Consider the following 23,255-nt stretch of genomic DNA (forward strand, 5'->3'; position numbering starts at 1 on the left):
GCTTTTATGCCTGCCAGGGAACCACAGGATTCGGAGATGAGGGTATTGTATTGTATGTATGTATGTATGTTTATTCATGTATTTATTACATTTATACCGACCCATCCAAAAGGCTATGGGTGGTGAAGTAGAAAACAAAGGCAAAACCATTTAAAACAAACAATGTATAAACAAATTTCAAACAATCCAGAATCATTTAAAACCAATTAAAATACTTTAAAAGAATTTAAAATCCTTGGAAGACCAGGCCAAACAAGTAAGTCTTTAGGGCTCTCTTGAAAGCCAACCACGAGTCCAAACTACGGATATCTGCCAGGAGTGCATTCCACAGACCAGAAGCAGCTACAGAGATATATACAGAGGTATATAAGCAAGGCTACCCTCCTTGTTTTGTTAGTTGGTGAGATACACAAGTTTTCATAGACAGTCAAAGATCTAATAGCCTCTCCTTTCTGTAGCAACCTGGATGCAAAGGACCGGATTGGAATGTTCTGCATCCAAGTCGCTTGGTTGTCAATGAGCGTAGTATCAAGTTTCGCTTCTGATACTGGTTTTCCTTTTTCAATAATGTCCCTCCGTCTGTAAATCCCTTTTGACTCTCACTTCTAATATTGTTGATATTTGCTTGGGTCTGCAAATGCAGGGTGATCTAAAATTGGGAAGAGTGGTGAAGTCGATGGTGCCAATTTCTTAGCCCAGGGATGCCAAATTCTCAATGTGGCTAAGAAGGGCTTACTGGCACCTGATAATTTAGCTACGGTGACCTGTTTAAAGGGGAGAGATTAAATTGTTTCAGTTTCTGAGGAGAGCTCGATAGAAACCCATAGGATCACCTGAATGATATGAATGAATTGGTTCATTTGGAAGGCACTGATATAAAGCTTAAGTTTGGGGACTGCAAATCTACTCTTATTTGGGTAGATGTATAGTGCACTTTTGTTTACTCTTTCTTCTAATTATTGCAAAAAGCTTCAAGTGTTCCCTGCCACTTTTTAAAGTGTTTGGAATGAATCCAAGTTGGTAATGTTTGGCAGTGCTACCATTTTTATGGCTGACATTCTCTCCAACCAGGAGAGATTCAATTGAGTCCAACTTGTAATATCCTTCATGATTTTTTGAAAAAGAGGATCTATGTTTCTTTTCCTTAATTGCTTTAACAGATTGTCTTTTAAATAAAGAAAACACAAACTGGAACATCTTGCCAAGAATTAAATAAATAACTAAAGTGCTTATAGATGTCACAACTTTCAACAGCAGTAACAACTTAATTGCTGCTTAATCAAATTTGGCTAAATTGGTAGTGAGGACAGAGGCGTATCTAGGGGAAATAGCGCCTAGGGCAAGCACTGGAATTGCGCCCCCTGTCCAAACATCCGACACCCATCTTTCAGATAACTTTACCATAATATCAGCTCAAAAATACAAGTCAAGCTCGTTAATCTTTTAATATTTCAAAAACTATTTAGCTGTGGGTGTAGCCAGACCAAAAAGTGCTGGAAAACTACCAATTTGAGTATGCTGGGGCTCATGAAATACCCAAATACTATGTGGAGGTATACTTGGAAAACTAAACAGAAGTGCCTGTCTAATTCTCTACTATGCATTGTAGCATCACTATTACATCAGTTTTAAAAATAAATGGAGAATTTGGCTTTTCCCAGATACTCTGAAAATAATTAAAGGATATGCAGAGTCAACTGTTTCACTGCTTGGAATATACTCTATTTTAGATATCTATAATATATTTCAGAAAGACAGTTAAAATGAGAGAAAGAGAGCAAGAAACTCCCAGTGGGCCTTAATACTAAGGATTTCACACTGAATCAAAGACAAACTCACCATTAATAGCCATATTATTAAGACATCAGATTTAACTCACTTGTCACAAGAAGCAAAGTAAGAGCAAATGAATACAATCCTAGCTCATAAGCTTCTGCTCTGTATTCACAAGCCCTGATTCTCTGTACATAGTGCCAAACTGAATATGTGTACAGTGACTTATATTATATTAAAATTTTAAAAATACCTATACCCCCTTCGGGGGCTTCCTAAAGGCTGTGGGGTGGGTCTGCAAAGGTGCCCCCTCCCCTCGCTGGCCTCTAGGGCTTTACAGGGACCATTTGAGCATGTGCTGCCATGCAAGCTCAAATCCCCTCTGTGAGGCCTGGCATGGCCTAGGGCCTCACAGAGGCCATTTGAGCATGCACAGTGGCCATTTTGTTTTCAGTGGCCATTTTAATTTTTTTAAAAATTTTTTACAAAATGGGGCCCCCTTCAAGTGGTGCCCGGGGCACGTGCCCTCCTGCCCTACCCTAGATACGCCCCTGAGTGAGGACATGATCTAGTGCAGCCAGGTCTAACTGAGACAGGAATGCATACAACTGGTGCACTTAGCTGAAGCTGGGCAATGTCCTCTGAAGGCATCTAGACACCCACCTGGACAATTCTGAGTCTAGAATACCCAAGCTGTGGACCTGCTCTGTTTGTCTATCAAAAACTGGCTGGACCATTTCCAAACAAGCAGTTCTTCTGACCAGGAGAACCTCTGTCAAGACAACTAAATCTTTCATAAATCTTGAGCAGATTTAATTTCAGCTTGTTAGCCCACATCAAGTTGGGCAAGTTGCACGTGCAAAATATTTATTTTTAGCCAGAGATAGGCACAATAGGCATCTTTCAGTCAGTAGTTTGCAGCTCTAAACTATATCATGTTTCATGGCAACCCTAGAACTCAGAATGTCAGATTCTTTCTTAGCCACCTTCTGTTGTATCTGTAGTTGAATGTTAATTATGGATTGTTCCTAAACATGTGTAAAGGCTTAAGGAAGTTGCTCTGGTCCCCAGAGTACCAAGGGACGAGTCACTTATCCCTTAAGAGGCTGAAAAACAGACAATTTTTTAAAATGAGGGAACTTTTGCTGTAATGTATTCTGTGTGAAGGCTGCTCTTGAAGCCAATCCATACATTTTAATTGTACCCAAATGCAGCTATAGAGTGTTGTCTGGGACGGGTAGAGCAAGTAATATTTTGACAATTCGTTACTAGCTTCATTGGATGCCAATTTGTCTTTAGGCACAATTCATGGTGTAAATTTTGATGTTTAGTCCTAAACAGCCTGAGACCAGAGTTTCATCTGAGAGAGATCATCACTTGTAGGAACCTGCCTGAAAATTTAGCACTGCTTCTGAAACCTTTCTCTCAGGCCCTTTGCTGACAGGTGTGCGGTTGGCAGAAAGGACCTTCTTGGTTGTGGCACCCATTATGTAGAAAGGTGTCCCCAAAGAGGTGCATCTTGACACCTTGTTACCTGCTTTTAAATTGCTTTGCATTTCTAAGAAAGGACCTCTAATGTTTTGTTCTACTGCTGCTTTTAAATTAATGTTAAATGACTGATGGTTTGTTTTGATGATATGTTGTATTATTTTTAGATCTGTAAACCACCTTGATCACATATTTGTGCAAAAAGGTGGGGAATAAATTATAACCTATAACAAACTAAAATAAAGTGGATTTTGCAATAAGCTGTCTTTAAGTTAAATAGCCATTTAATCTTAGCATGTCAGGATGTAACACCTTCTCTATACACATCTCTGCTTTCCTGAACTGAATTGACATGTATCACAGAATGCATAAGGCTAAATCAAAATGGAATATGTATGACAATTGCTGCAGCTCTTCCTCGATCTTATCCCAAATAATTTTATGCTAAGTTAAAGCTCCTTTAAAAAAAATCTGCATGCTGAATCCCATTAAACATTTTTCACTGCTGATGAGAAGTAGTATTGCTTATAAATTGCTGCAAATGATTTTCTGCCATAAAATGAGACTCAAAATGTCTTAACTTTAGTGGCCTTTAAATTAATACATCTGTAACTATTTATATCATTACAGAACAGTCCTTCTGCAATGCAAATTTGTTAGCATCCCCTTTGCAGCTGTTAATCTAATTCAAATACACCCACAGTTTCTTGATGTGTTTTCCTATAATTGTTACCAATATATTACTTAGGTTCCATGTAAAACATACTGAACAGCATCCAGGGAAGCTAGTAATGACTGAACACCATTGAAATAAAAGAGACAAGATAGTTATTACTAATTTCAATCTCCTTCGTTTCAATCAGACTTAGTTATGACTAGGTTAGTCTGGATGCTGCCCACTGGCTGATATCCAGATTCAGTTACTTAATAGTACTATTTCAGAGTTACTCTAAAGGACTACTTATTTAATTTCAATAGGACTTGCACTGAATAATTCAGTCAGGATGTCAGTGACTGGCCAACATGACATGCAAGGCAACGCTAACATTCCCAATCAGGCGCTGCTGCTGTGCATATAGGCGCCAGTCCCAGAGGTGCTGTGCAAGAGTGCAATTTGTGCAGCTCCTTAAATTAGTGTGACTTGCACATGTGCAGATGAACTAACAGAGGTTTACATATTGCATATGGAAATCCAGCTCGCTTGGCCACACTAGCGCCCTTGTGTGTGTGGACACAGCTGTGTGAGGAGGAGGCTGTGCCACAGGGTAGCAGCACTTGGTGGCGAGGGTTCCATACATTGGAAATAATGGGCAGAGCATTATGCAACTCCATGCACAGAGCCCTTACCACAAAGCACAGCTGTCCTGTGATCCAGCCTCTTCCTCCTCACAGCTATTTATGTACATGTATGGGCATGGGCAGTGCTGAAGCTGTCCGTGTTCCTGTGTGTAGTATGTAAGCCACTGCAAGTTTCCATTGCACAAGAGCAGGTGCACTGTTTTAAGGAGTTGTGTAACTGCGGCCTTATGCAGCACTGTCGGGACTAGCTTCCATTTGCGCAGCAACACTGCCCAATTGGCAATGCTGGCAGGGCCTTGCACATCATGTTGGCTACTGTATTTAATTTTGGCGTAAAATATTACCTCTTCTTTCTGCCCCAGGAACTACAGACACACACACACACGTCTGTGTATGCTATACATGAAAGATGCAATATGCTAGTCAGTCATGTCATATAGAAACAATGTCTATTAGTTTGTCTCATTAGAAGGCCAACTTGATTTGAGAAACATCAAGGATATTGCTATTTAAGGCAATAAGGTTAAGGTTCAAATCTGCATTCTTCTGCAGGTCACTTAAGCACCAATGCCAAACACAAAAACTCATTCATTTTTCAAACACATATGGAACTTACTAGTGAATCAAGGTATCAAGTCTTGTTCTTTTTTAAAAAAAATTACCTGTCATTAAAGAGGTCAACATTAACTACTGTGATGACATGTTCTGATGAATTATTAGATCTGCAAGTAATCTTTTGACATAAATGAGGTGTCATTTTGGGTGCCTTGTTAGCAGAGCTGTTGCTGACACATCCAGTCTCATCCACTCAGCATCAGTTATATTATCCAAATGCACATTTGCCCCTAAATGCATCATGTTGCAGGATTTTCATTGTGAATTTCAATAATCTTTACTAGCAAGTGAAAGGCAGCTTGACAGCTTCAGGAATATTTCCTAACAACTCTATCCCAGGCCCCTTCCTTACAAAGGTAATTATGAGATGTGACATTTTAAACAATAAACATATGCGTAGACACAGCTGTGTTGCTTACTTTTCAGTCTCAGCATAATTATGCATGCCACAGTATACCTACTGTATACAAACAAGTAAAGCTGGAAGTTCCAATGGGTACATTCTGAATTGATGGTGAACATCTAAAGTGTCTTTTTATGTGGTTTCGTTGCATCAAATAGGAATTGGATATTTCATCTGATCAAAAAAAAAATCATGGTGTACCCAAATATTGGATTCTTAAAGGTAAAGTGTGCCATCAAATCAGTGTTGACTCCTGGCGACCACAGAGCCCTGTGGTTGTCTTTGGTAGAATACAGGAGGGGTTTACCATTGCCTCCTCCCAAGCAGTACGAGACGATGCCTTTCAGCATCTTCCTATATCTCTGCTGCCTGATATAGGAACCAGCTGGGATTCAAACTAGGGATGTACAAACCAGCTCGAGGTCGAACAGGTTCGACGTCAAGCCGGTTCGGTTTGATGGTCTGAGGTCGAAATGAACAACCCCATTCAGTCCAACTCCAGACTGAACACCCCCCAACTGTTCAGTGGTTCGCGGATTCTCTCCCCCCCACACACACTATTTTTAAAAATTTCACTTACTCCCTCCGGGGAAGTTGTTGGAGGCGGGCAGTGTGTTTGTGTGGTCCATGGAGCTTTCCCCTCCCCCGTGGCCTCAATGCAGCCCGAACTGGCCCATTCGGCCAGCTCTTTGGCCCCAGGCCTCTCAGAGGCCAATTGTGCAGGCGTGACAGCATCCAAAATGGCCACTGTACCGAGGGGGAAGGCCTGAACGGGCTGAAGAGCTGGACAAACGGGCTTGTTTGGGCTGCATTGAGGCCGGAGTGGGGAGGGGGAACCTCTGTGGGACACACATACACCCACCACCACCTCCAACAACTCCTCCGGAGGGGATAAGTTGCATTTAAAAAACTGAGTTTAAAAAAAGGTTCACGAACCCCCCAAGACCGAACTGAAATGGGGGGGTTTGAGGGGGTGCCAGACCAAACTGGCCCAGTCAGGTTCGAGTCTGGTCCGGACTCAAACCAAACCAGACCAGCCGGTTCTGTGCACACCCCTAATTCAAACCGATAACCTCATGCTTGTTAGGCAAGTCATTTCCCACTGCGCCATTAGGTGGCTCAAATATATAGATTTTAAAGTATCTGTTATTCTAGATGCTATTGTAATGAGGAAAAATACTTTCAGGATGAAAGAACATGTTTATCTTTCACGGATTAAATTAGAGCTCCATCTAATTTGACTCCATCTAGAGTCCCATGCAAAATTTACTAACAAAATTTGGAACACTGAACTTTACACATAAAACAAGAACACAGATTCATGAACAGCTACTGCTATGTAGTATAGCCTGCAAATAGCTTGGAGCTCAATGAATAATCCTTTGCAGGTAACGTGGATAGCACTGCCCAGGAGCACACAGGGCTACAGACACTGGTGGATCAGGAGAGCTGGATGGGATGACATTGTCCCTAGGTATGAAGGCATCATAATCAGAGCTTGAAGCCTGATGTGTGGTCTATGCTGGTTTGAAGTGAGATACATTTCTTGTGACTTTATGATTACCCTGATTGATTGTGATCATGGTATCCTTTATTTGGGTTATTTGATATGGTGCAGGATAAAAGGGCTGTGACAGTTTGTTCAGATGCTGAAGGTTTTTCACTAGAACCACGTCACCCACTTTCAATGGTATTACAGTTGCTCACCTGTATTGATCAGTATACTGCTTCATCACATCCTTTTGAATGTTTATCATGTTGATGTAAGGCAGTGTCCTGACAGTGTCAAGTTGAGGCAATTTTGTCCTAACCTATCTGCCAAACATAATGGTAGCCGGTGCCAAACTGGTAGAGCAGTAGGGGAGTGGTCCTGTAACTGTGGAGGAAACAAAATAATTATTGTTTCAGATTGGCATCTCTGCTGTGGCAATCTGGGGAACATTCTTGAATGTTTGCATGTACCCATTGGGCTGTGGCCTGTACAGTATGATTTTTCGCTGTTTGAATCCCAGAGAGTCTGCAAATTGAACAAACTGTGAACTATGAAAAGATGGTCCATGATCACTTTTCATAACAGCTGGTATGCCATAGGAAGAGAAAATCTTATCCAATTTGGGCTTACAGTATTAGCTGAAGTGCTTTCCACCTCTGGAAAATTGCAGTAATCATCAATAAAAACCTACAGATGACCACCAAGATGATCTTCTTGTGGGAAGATCACAAAAATCAACAGTGACCTCCATCCATGGTGAGGAAGGAAGAGAAGTAGAGCTGAGTGACTCTGATGAACTGCAGCTTGTCACAGAGAGCAACAATGCACATGTTGTTCAGTAAGGGCGACAACTAGGGATGTGCACGGGACCAGTTTGGAGGCCCTCTATGAGCCACCGAACTGGTTTGAACAACTGGCGCTTCCACTGGTTTGAAGATGGGGGGTTGATTTTAAGGGTGGGGGAAGGTGCACTTACCTCTCCCTCCACTTTCCCCCCACCAGTGCTCCATTGTAAACCGGTCTGGCGGGGCAGCAGTGTACCTCCCTGCTGCCTTGTCCCCTCATCGGACTGGACTTACGTGGAAATACCTGGTGTGCATGCGCACACCAGGCATGTGCTTATGTGTGCTGGGTGCTTCTGCTTACTTCTGCTTCCAATGGAATCGGTTACAATGGCACAGTTACATAGAGCCTGTGGAATAACCAGTCAAGTGTCCCAAAGGAGGAGATAATGTCTATGACAGTACAATGTGGCACACACTGGCAAAGGATTGAATGGTGGCTTGGGCCTCAGAAAATAAATGTGTTAAATCATTCAAAAATGTTTTTCATTGACTACTGCATATTGTCCTAATGACAACCTAGAGGCAGGAGTAATCATGCATACCAATGGAGTCCTTGTCCTCCACACAAGTGAAGTAGAATCAAGAATATTAATAGTTTAATAAAATAGGTATTCTTTACAGAAAGGCAAGTGCAGACTGCTTCCTGTGCTTTTGATGATTGTTGTTTGTCTGCCTCAGCTTCAGTCCAAGATAGGGATGTGCACAGAACCGTGGCTGGCTGGTTCGAAGGTGGCGGGGATACCGGCATGTGCGCCTGGTACTTCCAGCCACTTCTGACCAAGGAGTGCAACGGGGCGGCAGGGAGATATGCAGCCACCCCAAAGACTTTTAACAGTAACGAGCACCGGCAGGGGAAAGGTGGTGGGAGGGGTAAGTGCACCCTCCCCTGCCTTAAGGAGGCACCCCTGCTGCCTTCGAACCAGGCCCCATGTTTGAACCTGTTCGGAAGCCTGTAAAAGGGCCTCAGAACAGGTTTGTGCACACCCCTAGTCCAAGACTGGACTAACAAGTAACTAAAGCACCATACAAGAGATGGCCTGGACCAAGGAATGGATTAACCAGAAACACCACAGAAGGGAGAATAATGTTTACTGAACTCCCCTATCTCTAGAAGCAGAGTCACACAGTCTTCAAGGACATATTTCTGGAAGGCAAAGCACACTGGTGGGGAGATCAGCAACAATTGCTCCCTCCTAGCCCTAGTGAATCCTCTGCTGCTCATAAGCCTCTGGCTGTGTTAAAAGCAGCATCTCTCTGCAAGGATGCAGCTTCTGCTGTATCCTTAGACTGCTGCTTTAGATGTCAGTGATTTGCTGGGAAATATTAATTTTTAATATCATCACATCTTGATTTTCATTTGAATTTAAGCCAGAGTCCCTAATATTGGTCTCTACTGTAAGCTGTGCATTAGATTTCTGCACTAAGCAGGGGATCTATCTAGGTCAGCTCCAAGTCCCCTTCCAACTCTACATGGTTACCATTTCTGAACTTTATTGACAGAAGTAGTATTAACTATAAGAGTCCAGAAAGACTGCAAGCTACTTATATTTCTAAGGCTGTTAAAAATCAGAGGTTTATTAATCAAATGGGTTCTTGATCTAATGGAGGAAAGAAAGATTTCATTACTTTGTACTTATATGTTTGTTGTTTAAAATAATCTTATGGTCTTCCATGTGTAAATTTGCAACTCCTCCCAATCACGGAAGTATCACCATCACTGATAGGGCATTTGCCTCTACACTCAAATGTTGAATGGCATGGTGCAATTATTGCCAGGGCTCAAGCAGGACATCTGAACCTGTTTTAGCCACTGGGCTCAAGTACAGTGACTTTTTATAATGTCTGAAGAAGGCTACTGTAGGAAGCATAATGTGGGTGTTTCAACATCATCCATACTGCTGTGTGTGTTTCTAAAACACTGCCTGGGTGTTCCAAAATAGGGTTGTTCTGAAGCAACAAATTTGTGCAAGTGCAATTATTTCCACATAGATTATTTCCAATTATGTCCATTATTTCTTATGGAAATTGTGTAACACAGCACAATTGTAAGCTACAACGGAGCAGCCCTCTTTTGCAACACAGTGGGCAGCATTTTATACACAAGCAGCAGTGCAGGTGATACAACGACCTCTGCGTTACAGAGAATGTGAGCCATTATTTTCACAGGCCATTGTACACAACTTGAGCCTCAGTAATATATGAAGAAACATGGGCAGAAATTATACACAAGCTATATTGTTTAAGCTGACCATAAGCTATAAGAATCCTGCATTTATGAATAACACCTGCTCAATAAAAAGTGTTAGTCAACTGGTGAGATCAGGGATGATATTTTGCTGTTTTTCTGCCAAAGTTTGTGTTGCCTGCATTTAATCTTCCCATTGTAACATAAGAATATGTAAAATCAAGCAGTACTGCAATGTAAATGCCACAGACTTAGCTGTAATATTAAATGTTCTTGATGGTTTTAAGATTGCCCTTTACAGAGTGTGTTGATGTTTTTTGGCAGGCAAAATATTAAATTTTGATTGATAAAAATCCCTTCAGTTAAACCTGACAGAAAACAAGGTCAACAAAGTTTTAATCACCTGAGAAGCCTTTTCCTCAAATGAATACCTGACAGAAACACCTGTGCTATGATTCGTTTAGATATGGAGGAATAAAATATCCTCTGAGTTTTACCATTGTAAAATCATAGTATCCTTATTAACCAGGAATAACCTCTGTCTCTATCTCTGGTAAACCACTTACCCTATTTTGTCCTTTATTTTTGTCATTTTGACATTTTACTAGTGTGTTATTTATAGATGGTTAATTAAGGAAGTTGTGGTCCCTTGTACCTTCATTGGTTTGTATGCAAGTTACCTTTTCTTCCAGCTATGTTGCCTCATGTTTTTATTGGTGTGAGGGCAAATTTTCAACCCAAGAGTGTTCTAGTGATAGATTTGTCACATGTGCACACTGGTGTTTTGTTTTGCTTTGTTTAAAAAAAATTAATAATGAAGACTGATTCTTCCTAGTGAATTTGGGCTGGGGAAAAAATTGGGAATTGATTGAAAAAATAAAAGAGCATCTGAGAGAATAAAAGAAGGCTGTCTTTCTTCCTTTTCAGGGAGTAGCAGAGGACATCACCTTATTGACTCCTGGTGTGCATTCATGGTTGTGTTTGTTTCAAAACTAGCACATGAATACGTAAATGTAGCAGTAGCCACAATAATAGTCTGAAATGGCACATTTTGGCTCTAGCAACCATAATGCTAATACGACTTTTTCCCCCTTTGGAGTTTAAATTGGATTAGACTCTTATACCGATGGTCAGAGAAAATTAATAGCCAAGGTCATATATTGAAATGACCTATTATTATTTGCTTCAGCAAAATGGTACTTTTAGAACAAGTCTGAAGAGGGTTACTGCTTGATTTGTATTACATTCATAAATTCATAATTTTTTATTAAAGCTGCCTGACAAGTCATGAATATTCTCCAGCAAAAGCCATCTTAATTGTCTGTTATCAAAATTAACCTTTACCCCATTTTTCACTGCACTTTGATTTGTAAAAAGCAGATAACATTCTGGAAATACCTATTACAAACATGGCAGCATAGATTGAACAAACTGTATACATGTCCTTTAATTAAGAGATAATTATGGACAGAATTAAATATTGAGAGTGCAGTCCTGCATAGGGCTTTGCATGCTAAAGTCTGGCTGAAGCTAATGGGATTCAAAGGTATGTAATTAGGACTATAATTCTGTGCTCAGTTATTTGCACTAAAGTCTCTGTGGCTGACATCCTCAGTAACAGTGTGGAGGCACTGCATGCAAAACGCCATGGAGGAACATTCTTTCAATGGCTTCTAGTCTAGTACAGCCTACTTCTAGGTTCAGAGGCGGAATGTCGCTGAATGCCAGTTTCAGGGGAGGAACCGTAGGAAGGGGGACATGCCTTCATTTCTTGCTGGTGGGATTCCCAGCAGCATCTGGTACATGCCAGAGTAGATAGGCCTCAGGCCTGATACAGCAGGGCTGTTCTTATGCCCCCAAAGGATTTAGTAAGCTAGAGTCCCACTGCACAGGCAGGGTGGATTGTTGAGGATCCCTCCTCCCTCAGAAGTGCTCTAAAAATTTTTTTTTACTTACTTAATTTAAATTAATTAATATCTATGTAAACCACTTTGGAAACTTTTGTTGGAAAGCGGTATATAAATATTTGTCACCTTGAATACCCATAAATACGAGGGTTGTGCAGCCACTTTAAACATTGCCCCAATATTTTGCCCCAATATTATTCCTTGCAGAAAAGGAAGACAAAGAAAGCACTTGGAGCTCTCCTGCCTTTTCATTCTAATAATTTTATGGATACATTATTATTAAATAGTTGAGAATTTTCTAATGAATCTGAACGTGACGCTTGTGATATTATGTACTGAACTGAAAATATCGAGCACTGGAGAATCAGTGTGGTGTAGTGGTTAGAATGGTGGACTAGGACTAGGAAGACCTGGGTTCAAATTCCCACTCAGCTGTAAAATTCACTAGGTGACCTTGGGCAAGCCATTCTTTCTTAGCCTAACCGATCTCACAGGGTTGTTCTGAGTGGTGTGGGTGGGGAGGGGGAGGGGAATGAGAGAGAAGAAAAGCTTATACACTGTTCTGAACTGTTTGGAGGCAGGACAGGATAAAAAAGTAGAGTGATGAGTTTTGAGCAGCATGATGTGCAATCTGATGCAGAAAGACTGGGGATGTGCAAACAGGTTTGATGTCGAAACAGTTTGGTTTGACAGTTTGGGGTTGAACTGAACCACCCCATTGGTCCACCCCAGACCGAACGCTCCCCAACCATTTGGACGGTTCATGGGTAATTTTTTTTAAATAGAATTTAGTATTTACCCCCCTCTGGGCCATGGGGGTGAGTGTTCCACAGAGGTTCCCCCTCCCCCCAACAGCCTTCCTTGTGTAAAAATTGCCCAGTGCGGGCATTCTTCGGCCCTTTCTCCGGTTGCGGCAGCCATTTTGGAGGCCACCACACATGTGCAATGAGCCCCTGCATGGTTGGGTCATGACCAGGTTGCACAGAGGCCCAATGTGCATGTGTGGTAGCATCCAAAATGGCCAATGTGTGGGGGAAAGGGCCCGAAAGGACTGAAGCACACCAGAACCAGGCAATTTTAAGCACAAGGAAGGCCAGTGGGGGAGGGGGAACCTCCGTGGACACCCCCGCGGCCTCAGAGAAGCCCCCCACTATCTATTTATATATAAACTTTTGAACCCCCCGAACTGAACCGGTGGGGGAGCAAAACTGGATGTGGGAGCAAAACTGAACTAGCCCAATCTTGTTATTGTCTTGTTTGGACTCAAATCAGGCCATCCCATTTTGTACACATCCCTAAGAAAGACTAGCACTGTGAAAAGTCTTCATCATTCCCTTTAACAGGAGACACAGCTGTTCCCAAATAATTTTGTTTATTCTGGATCTCTGAGTGTTATCTAATAACAACAGGGTAACATCCAGAGTGTGACCCAGTTGAATGCTCTTGTGTACAGAAGAATGTCATGCAGGGACATTATTGGCGGGGGGAGTCTTCTCTGTTCCGGAATAGTTTGTTAACATAAGACATTGCAAAACATGTCATATAAAACATCTGTTTTATAGCTTCTTTCCTCACACACAAAAGGAAATCCTATGTGGTGTTAACTAAATGTTTATTTGGCAACAATTCCATTTTCTCCTTCTCCTTTACCTCCCCCACACTCTCTACTGTCATGCCCCCAAAGTCACTTTTATGCTCTGCATATGCTCAGGAGCTATGCTGGAGTGAAAAGAGAGCCAGCATGGTGTAGTGGCTAGAGTGCTGGACTAGGACCAGGGAGACCCCAGTTCAAATCCCCATTCAGCCATGATACTAGCTGAGTGACTTTGGGCTAGTCACATATCTCTCAGCCTAACCTACTTCACTGGGTTGTTGTGAGGAGAAACTTAAGTATGTAGTACACTGCTCTGGGCTCCTTGGAGGAAGAGCAGGATATAAAATGTAAATAAATAAAAGGAGCTTGGTTGCATTGTCACCCTGTGGTCACCTGATTCTAGTATGAGCGTCACAGATCAAAACTGGCGGAAAGGTGACATAAGACCAATACCACAACTTAATGCAGTTTTAAAGCTTTATTGTTTATGAAGTTTTAAAGCCTTCTTTTACATGATCCCCACTGCACGTTAAGGTCATCTGAGGAGGTCCGTCTCCAGTTGCCACCAGTTCATCTAATGGCGACGCAGAGGCGGGCCTTCTCTGTAGCTGCTCCAGGGCTATGGAATGCACTCCGGGCAGAAATTCGTAATTTGAGATCATTGCTGTCCTTCAAGAGAGCCCTTAAAATGTACTTATTTGGCCTGGCCTTCCAGAGTTTTAAATGATTAATTGTTTTAAACTGTTGCCCTGATTTTCAGGGCTTTTAGTTGTTTTATTGTGTTTTAATAGTTTGATTTTAATAGTTAATTTGTTTTAATTGTTTTTATCATGTTGTGAACCGCCCTGAGCCATTTTGGAAGGGCAGTATATAAATCAAATAAATAAATAAATAAATAAATAAATAAATAAATAAATTCAACAGAAGGCAAGTCATATTCTAAGAACATCCTAGTATATGCATGATAGCTATCTTATGTGTTTGGATGCATGTAGAATCAATATTAGCTAGCAACCAATAACGTTCTAGACAATCTAAGAAGGGGAACGGAAGAGACAGAAACACAGAGGAGGTTTAGGGAAGGAGATGGCAGCAAGAGGGATGGCAGCTCAGAAAGCCTGGGCTTCAGTAGAGAGAAGGAGGGAGAGGGCAATTGGGTGGAGATCAAGGAGCTTGGAAAGGCTGCAGAGATCATCTTTACCAATTCTAGATGATGTCAGCCCATGAGCATTGCTAGGGTACGTAGCTTAGGAACGGTGGGGCAGCAGCTTAGGCAGGCAGGTGGTGTGTCTTGGAGATTTTTTGGAGCTGAATGCAGATCACAAGTTGCTCCAATTTCCTGCTACGCAAAGGGGATTGCTAACAAGCCACATCTGGTGGGACTTTTGTTTGGCTGCAGAGCCTCACAGAGTCAGCAAGTTAGAGCAAATAATTGCTGAATTCATGCCTGCTGCTCCCCTTTCCTCATTTGATCCTTTAATCTGAACCTAGAGTCTTTGGTGCATCATGAATCTCTACACATGTTAATAGTTAAACTACAAACACCAGGTTCTCATGACAAAGCACATCTTCATTTCAAGGGGAAACCACCTAATTGTTTCTATTTGTCCTTTGCTGCAAACATCTCAAGCGGTAAACAGTTGCTGTAATCCTTGAGGCTCCTTTCCCGATTAAAGTCTGGGAGAGGGATGAAGAGATGTTGGTAGGTTAGGAGATAGCAACCTAAAACAATTGGTTGCCAGTTTTACCTATCTTGTTGCAAACAAAGCACAATTAAGAAAGCAGTTTCAATAACATATGTGACAGGCATAACTCAGTCTAGGAATGTACCCTGTTGTAAACCAGCCAGGAAGGATCAGCATAAGTTTATGTTAATACAACAACAGGATGTCTTCCTTAGCGGTAAGACCAGCTAAACATTTACCATTCTAACAATGCACCCTTGGGATAGATAATTCCCTGAGTCAACAGCTCACTAAGAGTTCAGCATGCCTATTACCAGAGAGTTTCTGGTATTGAGACATGAATTGGACACAAAGCCAATTTTTGATCCTTGAATCCTTGGTTTGATATAGAGGATATGTTGTGGGTCATAATACTACAGGATCCCTCTTGGGACAAATGTCCAAACTAACAAACTGCAAAAGATAACTGGATAGGATACAGTTATTCTGGATAGGAAACAACAAGGACCTCTTTAACCAGTTCTTATTTTGCTAGCAGTTGCACAACATTGTGGGACACTGCTACCATTGCAGGTCTTTCTTTGATTGTCACTGTGGATGCTGCCCAAGAAGATGGGGATAATGGTCCAGCACTGTGAGCTACCAAAGCAACCAAAGTGATTGGGCAATCATGTACTTCTAATTCTTTCAGTTTTCTACCAAGAAACCAGAGGGGTAGGTCTGATGTAGCTCAACTACTGGGTAAACAAACTAGCTTTCCAAGTCAGAAGTAAAATTACAATATTCATGTAGACATGGACATGAACTAGTATCATGATGCATGAACTCAATCTGGTTAGAAGTCTGTGTGAATATTCAGTTTAACTACCTTCACTTCTTGTATTCTAGAGGCACTTCTTGAGATACAAGTATATTTGCAAAAGTCAATAAGAATTCAATAAGTTTCTGCTGTATTTTAAGATGTTATTGTAACAACATGGTCTGACATTGTTGTGAACAGCCTGGCTGTCACTAATACAAACTGTAGTCTACCAGACTACTTCAGATTCATTATCCGTGAGATAACGTGCATTTGGGGGAAAGGAGGGGGAAGAATGAAGGCATTCCTAAACACAAAACTACAGTTTAAAAGCTTTATTGAAGCCTAAATGATTACATTGAAGCAATTTAGCAAACAAGCAAAATCAGTCACACGTCTCATTAAAATATATAGGTCCAACAGCAATTACAATCATTTCTTTCACCCAGCAGAACAGCATTAAAAGCATTCCTCTCTCTCACTGGAAATGACAGCATATTTTCACTCATTGATTAGGAATGAAAACGCTTTCCTATCTCACTCTGAGTCTGCTAGCAAGCTCTGTCTCTTAGCAACGATGTCTTATCTCCCTGCACGCACCACAAAAATGCAAAACATTTCATCCACAGCACAGACAGAGGGAGAAAGCCATGCACAATCCATGGGCCAAACAGCCAGGCTCAAGAGGGGAGGTGGAAGCTAAGAGCTCATCACTGACTTGATGATTGTGTGCCAAGATCAGAGAGAGAGAGGAGGAGGGATGGGAACAGAGGGGGAATGAAAGTCAGCCGAGGCAAGGATGCAGCTAGAAAGCAGAGGGGGAAGAATGATTCCATAGGTGGAAAGGAAGGAGACAGGATCAGAAAGGTACGTTACTACTGGAAAAACCTAGGCTGAAGGCAATCTCTAGATATAGTATTTACCAGTCCAAGCCATCTGGAGGAATGCCGTCAGGAGGCCTTGAGGAAAAAACGCCGGGAGGGCTGGAAACTGTCCAGGCAACTTAGGAAACCGAATGCTATGGAAATCTGTGAGGCACAGATTTGCCTTTACAGGCTAAGGCTCACATATTAGCCCAGGGGCCAGAAGATGTGCCTCCCTGGGGTTCTGAGGCACTTCCCTTCCCTGCTTGTTCCCCTGTCGTTTCCATTTGCCATTGGGAAGGGTGTGGATGCCCCTTTTATAAACTCTCCTCAGCCTCCTGTTGGTCATAGCTCCCATCAAAGACAGTCACATCAACTCGTAAGTGTTGCCTTTCTAAAGTAAACAATTTTTGGGTTTCCCACCCTTCACACTAGTGGGGTCCAACTAACAAGTTTACTGAATTTAGATGGCAACATCCCTGTTTATGCCTAGCTGGACCAGTCTGTGGTCAATTCCCCAAGTTTCTTTGGCACCTTCAATTCCAAGAAATATTATTTAGAGATAGCATGCAAAGAATTGTTATTAGAAAATAGCATATAAGAGATGTTATCAGGAGATCTCTTATAAAAGCAATTCAGCAGTTACTGTGTGAAAGTATTTTCTCTCATTGACTAGGAATGAAAACACTTTACTATCTCACTCAGTATTCCAAATGCATATATGTACTGATATCTAATACGTGGTTTTCTAAGACCGTCTAATTATGATTAACATAGCAAGTTTCAAGCTGGTACTCATGATTGACATTAGCATCGCACAATGCAAAAACAACTCCAAGGCAGGATGGGGTAAATCTCCCTTCTCCTCAGACCTTGACTACACAATAAACAATTCCATTCGGTTATGTTGGCTCAGCAGAACCAAAGTTCACATTTAAGTCTCTTGCAAAGCAGCCATTTTAGACACAGGCCTGAACTTTACCTTTTGTAAAACTCTGCTGCTGGTCCCAATCCCAGGATGCCCACCACAACATCCAGACTACTGAAGTGTGTGCATAGCGATACTGTGCATGAGCTATAGAGGAAAGGTATTTTCTCCAGTCTCCTCTTCTCTCTGTAGCCAACGATGACTCCCAAAAGTATGTCCCTGAAGGTCACACTGTCCTCTGAGACATATTTTGGTGAGTCACAGTGGGCTTCAGTAGGAAGGGGAGATCAACAAAAACTTTTGCTCCTGCACTGCTGCATGTTTCATTCATCTGAGCTTTATTAGTCTAGATGTTGGCCATTATTTCCTGTGGCCCATATCTATCCGAAAATCTATAGCTATTTTAGAATTAATTAAGTGAGGGAGGACGATATTAATACCGTAACATATGAAATGAATTGGTGCCTTTATTCTGAAAAATGTTCAGTTTAAAACAAGAAAATGTCTATACCATGCCGACTTTGATTTATTTTTAATGATGCAAACTCTTTAAGAAATCCCAAAGCATATTCATAGATAAACTGCATTTCATAGTGTGCTACATTGCACAGCTTCTCTCTCTCTCTCTCTCTCAAACTAGATAGTGGGAAAAGATCATGACCTCAAATCTCCTTTATGTACCAATTACCTCTTTGAGAGAAAAAAAATACTAAAGTTCAGTAGGATGCCTGCAGTCCTTTCTCCTTCCCTCCCTCCCTTCAATTAAAAGTTATTCTTTACTAGACCCAAAATATTCACATTTCTGTTTATGTTGTGCTTAACTACATTTTAATCAGTGCAATCAGCAGCCATATTTTCCTGTAATGAAAAATATATGGAATAAATATTATCAGAGAACATGTCTGATTCTGAAAAGGAAAGAAACACAACCATCTACTTTAAACATATGACTTAAGTCAAACCGTAGTTATTTTGATGAATACAAAGTTGTCTAGTTTTATTTTATGTGTAAAAAGGTGTGCATCTCTTTTCAGAACAAATGTAATGCAAACTAATGAGACCCTTTGGGTTTGTTTTCCATTCGTTTCAGCACAAATGTAATGAATTACTGGTATTCATTTTTGAACCCCATTTGTTAACCCATTCAATATTCAAAACTGCATCTGCTGTGAGGGCCACCTCATTATTGCGGCAACTGCCATTGCACCAAAACCCCAAAGAAAACAAGTCACACATAAGTGGAGTAAACTAGGTCCACTTTATTAATACATAAATTAACTTACAATGGAATTTCTTAAGTAACCAGAGTGTGGGTACTCCACCTCACAGTGTGAAACAACCTCCTAAAGAAGACTGTTCCCACAGAAGGACAAAATGGCTGGGTGTTGAAGTTGTCAGAAGCCTGACCTCCTATCACCACATGCTTTCCCCATGTCGAGGGGAGGGCTGCTAGACCCACCACAACCCAAGCTGTACAACTGATTTGGTAAGCAAAGCAACCCCCTGAGAAGGGGCCATTCCCAACCCCCCTGGGCTGCAAAATCTTTAGGGGCTGTTCCATGGTAACCCCCCCCCCCACATCAATGGCCCTCCAGCTGAACTCTGATAGGTGATCACTCTCCTGCCACAAAAGGGGGGCAAACCTCAGTTTTGCTCCCCTTTCCTCACCCAGCTAATGCTTCCTGAAGTCCCCATTGTAAGTCTTGGAGAAACAAATTGTGCCCCAAGTCTGAGAGGTGCACACCTTTTGCCCTGTAAAGTGAACCATTTGCCCTGTAAAGTGAACCATTTGACCTGTAAAGTGAAACACACTGTAGATGAATATCAGGGTGCCACCCAATCACCATGCTACCCAGTGCAGCAATCCCCTGGCCAATTTCTTGGTTTACCTTCATCCATGCCCTGTTGAAACAAGTAGAGCCCTTTGACCCCTCCAGCACAACCAAGGAATCATGTTGGAACATGTTAACAATAAAGCCAGCCAACAGGTTGCCAACACCTGCAGATCAGCAATTGCCTGCAAAATCAAGGCCTGCCTTTCAGCAAGCCCAGTCATTACTGCCCCCCCCAGCTGAATAACAATAACATGCGGTGGCCCATGCAACATGGCATACTCATCCAGAAGAGGTAGAAAACAGCACCACAGCATTCCTCGATGGCCAAGCCGATCTACATCCGCAACACCAGCACAACCTGAGTCCCCACGCTGGTATAGCGTGCTCTGTGACCAGCCCCAAAGACATAACTGTGACCACAGATGAGCACCCGACAGCTGCTGGAAGCTGCCACTGATCTGAAAGAGAAAACAACCTCATTACCCTGCCATGCAATGCCCCTTACTCACCACTGCAAAGGATAGATGCAGTGGTGGCAGGCAGATGAACACCAGCACCCAATAGCATGAAATACAACTCTCAGGCATTCCAACAGCTGCTGTTGAAGATGCAGTGCCAATCTAAAGGAGTGAGCGCCATAAACAGAAGGGTCAAGGCCTCCCGCACCAAAGCTAACTTCACAATTGAAAGCGGGTAAGGGGGGGGAGATCCTCGTTCCTGAACAAAGGGCCCTCAGCATCTGCCAGGTCACCACATAAGTGAGCAAAGCCCTCACTGTACACAACTGTACTGATGGACCCTGTGCAAGGGAAACCCTGACACCCCTGCCCTGATTATCAGTCTTGGCAATCCAGAGGGGTATAACTACCCCCCACTCCCTGTACATCAATATCCCTTCTTTGCAGGGCCTGACCCATCCCGAGGTATCAAAAATGGAAGTGTCAACCACCTTGCTGATCTGAAAGGCCCTAAAGAACACTACCAGTACAGATGCTCTGAACAGCAGGACCTCAAAGTCAGAAAAACAAATGGAATTAAAATGCACAAACCGCTTACTTAACAGTTGAGGGGAAAACAGAATCCTGGAATCGGGATGTGGGGGAGGGAAGGCGGAATATAAATGTAAAAGTAAATAAATGAAAATAATGTTGTTGGTGGCTTCTTTTTGAGCAGAGTGTAATATATGTGTTTGTCCCTTGTGGCATTTGGTCTGAGTCAGGGATATGTGTAAAGTTTATTTTCAGTTGTTTTTCACCTTATTTTTATGTGTTACTTTTGCTTTTATAAGTGTACTTATATTTCCACTGCCACCAATTATATGACAAAGCCTCTGTAACTGTTGGTTTCTCTACCCTGATAACATGGCTTTGCAGACGTGAGGAGGGTTTGCTACAGAAATCAGTCAGATGTACTTTAAAACAAAACAAGAAGAATATGTATTTAAAGATGTTATCTGAGGTTTGCCTGTTTCACTACTGATTAGTAGGGCCGAAATCTTGCTTGCTTACAAAGTTAATGATTTGAACTTCTCACAGCACTTAGTTCCTTTACACACAATATATAAGGCTTTTCACCTTTGAACTCAGTTCCTTCCCAGAACTGTACTTCACAATCCAGTCTTTATTGCAGACTGTTCTAATAACCCAGTCCTTTGTTTTTTAGACTGTCTTATCCTTTGAGTCTCAGAACAACTCATTTTTGAGACTGTTCCTACCCAGACTCAAATCCCCCTTCTAAATGAACTGAACTTCCAACTTCCAGCTGTCACTGTCTAACTAATGCCTTTTATGACTGACACCTCCAAATAGTTCTAAGCCAATTTGCATAAAAGTAGTCCTGCACCATTTCATCACATCCCTTAAGAAACACAGTTGAAGGGAGGAACATCCTCTGTTCTATCCAGTTTGAGCCAGTTGCTCAGTTTGCTGATGTTGCTTTAGACTACAGGTGAAACTCGGAAAATTAGAATATCGTGCAAAAGTCCATTAATTTCAGTAATGCAAATTAAAAGGTGAAACTGATATATGAGACAGACGCATTACATGCAAAGCGAGATGAGTCAAGCCTTAATTTGTTATAATTGTGATGATCATGGCGTACAGCTCATGAAAACCCCAAATCCACAATACCAGAAAATTAGAATATTATATGGAACCAAGAAGACAAGGATTGTAGAATAGAACAATATCAGACCTCTGAAAAGTATACAGTGTACTGTGCTTGATTGGCCAGCAAACTCGCCTGACCTGACCCCATAGAGAATCTATGGGGCATTGCCAAGAGAAGGATGAGAGACATGAGACCAAACAATGCAGAATTGCTGAAGGCCGCTAATGAAGCATCCTGGTCTTCCATAATACCTCAGCAGTGCCACAGGCTGATAGCATCCATGCCACGCCGCATTGAGGCAGTAATTGCTGCAAAAGGGGCCCAAACCAAGTACTGAATACATATGCATGCTTATACTTTTCAGAGGTCCAATATTGTTCTATTCTACAATCCTTGTCTTCTTGGTTCCATGTAATATTCTAATTTTCTGAGATTGTGGATTTGGGGTTTTCATGAGCTGTACGCCATGATCATCACAATTATAACAAATTAAGGCTTGACTTATCTCGCTTTGCATGTAATGCGTCTGTCTCATATATCAGTTTCACCTTTTAATTTGCATTACTGAAATTAATGGACTTTTGCACGATATTCTAATTTTCTGAGTTTCACCTGTAAGAGTTCCCCAGCTGTGGTACTCCAGATGTTGCTGAAGTCCAACAAAGTCTGGAGTACCACAGCTGGGGAACCCGTTTTAGACTAACTGTTGCTGCAGGGCAGATGCTAATTACAATCAAAATCGATAGAAGCTTTGTTTCCTCCTTTATTACAAACAATACAAGAGTATCAATTTGCAGATGATGTCAGGGTCTGAAATAAAAACTACCTACATAGCCAAGTAAGTATAACAGAAACAGCTTTTATATTTCTACTGCTTGGATCGTAATCGTCCATCAGGTCAGTCTCTGCGGTTTCAGACATCTTGAAGCTCTTCTGGTCTAAAACCATTTTATGTTTCAAGATATATGTGAAAGTGATAGTGATGTCTCAAATGGAGGATCATAATTTATGACCTATTAGCTGGAAGAAACATGAAGAAGTAGTGCAGAGACCTCTAGGTACAATGAACTTACACTATGAGAAAAGCCACTTAACTGCAGGCGAGATGTACTCCATGTGTCCAAATAATGATCTCTTATCTGCCTCTGAGCGATGCCCATAAGTAAGCAAGGAAACGTATCATTCAGACAAGTGAGCTGTTTAACTCTATCCCTCAACATAAAGCTCTATTTTTTAGTTTTAATAAACTCTCTGGGCAGAACAGAAGGGAGCTGATCACATACACAATGGTCTGTTAATCGATGAGTGAAAAACACATCACATTTCTTGCAGATGGATCTTTTTTAAATTGACAAAGAATACTAAATAAAATAGTAGCCAGATTATTAAGCTATGCATAGACTTGAGTTGTTGTCACTGCGGGAACCAATCCAAA

The 23,255-nt window shown here is 41.7% G+C and overlaps 2 long non-coding RNA genes across 6 annotated transcripts in view; one reads left to right on the forward strand and one right to left on the reverse strand.

The window, feature by feature from the left end:
* Positions 1-23,255, reverse strand: part of LOC128352931 (uncharacterized) — a 64,250-nt gene that overhangs the window by 24,233 nt on the left and 16,762 nt on the right. Inside the window, exon 2 of the long non-coding RNA XR_008320715.1 lies at positions 7,286-7,454. This is a non-coding gene — a long non-coding RNA (uncharacterized LOC128352931). The remainder of the gene's footprint in view (positions 1-7,285; positions 7,455-23,255) is intronic.
* The window catches only part of LOC128352930 (uncharacterized), a 74,349-nt gene continuing 67,936 nt past the window's right edge, over positions 16,843-23,255 (forward strand). For 3 of the 5 annotated variants that reach the window (XR_008320712.1, XR_008320713.1, XR_008320714.1), the window contains exon 1: positions 16,843-16,952. This is a non-coding gene — a long non-coding RNA (uncharacterized LOC128352930). The remainder of the gene's footprint in view (positions 16,953-23,255) is intronic. The other 2 variants (XR_008320711.1, XR_008320710.1) reach the window with 1 other exon arrangement.

The sequence above is a fragment of the Hemicordylus capensis genome, chromosome 4 (assembly GCF_027244095.1).
Source record: "Hemicordylus capensis ecotype Gifberg chromosome 4, rHemCap1.1.pri, whole genome shotgun sequence".
In the NCBI taxonomy this organism is placed as follows: Eukaryota; Metazoa; Chordata; class Lepidosauria; order Squamata; family Cordylidae; genus Hemicordylus; species Hemicordylus capensis.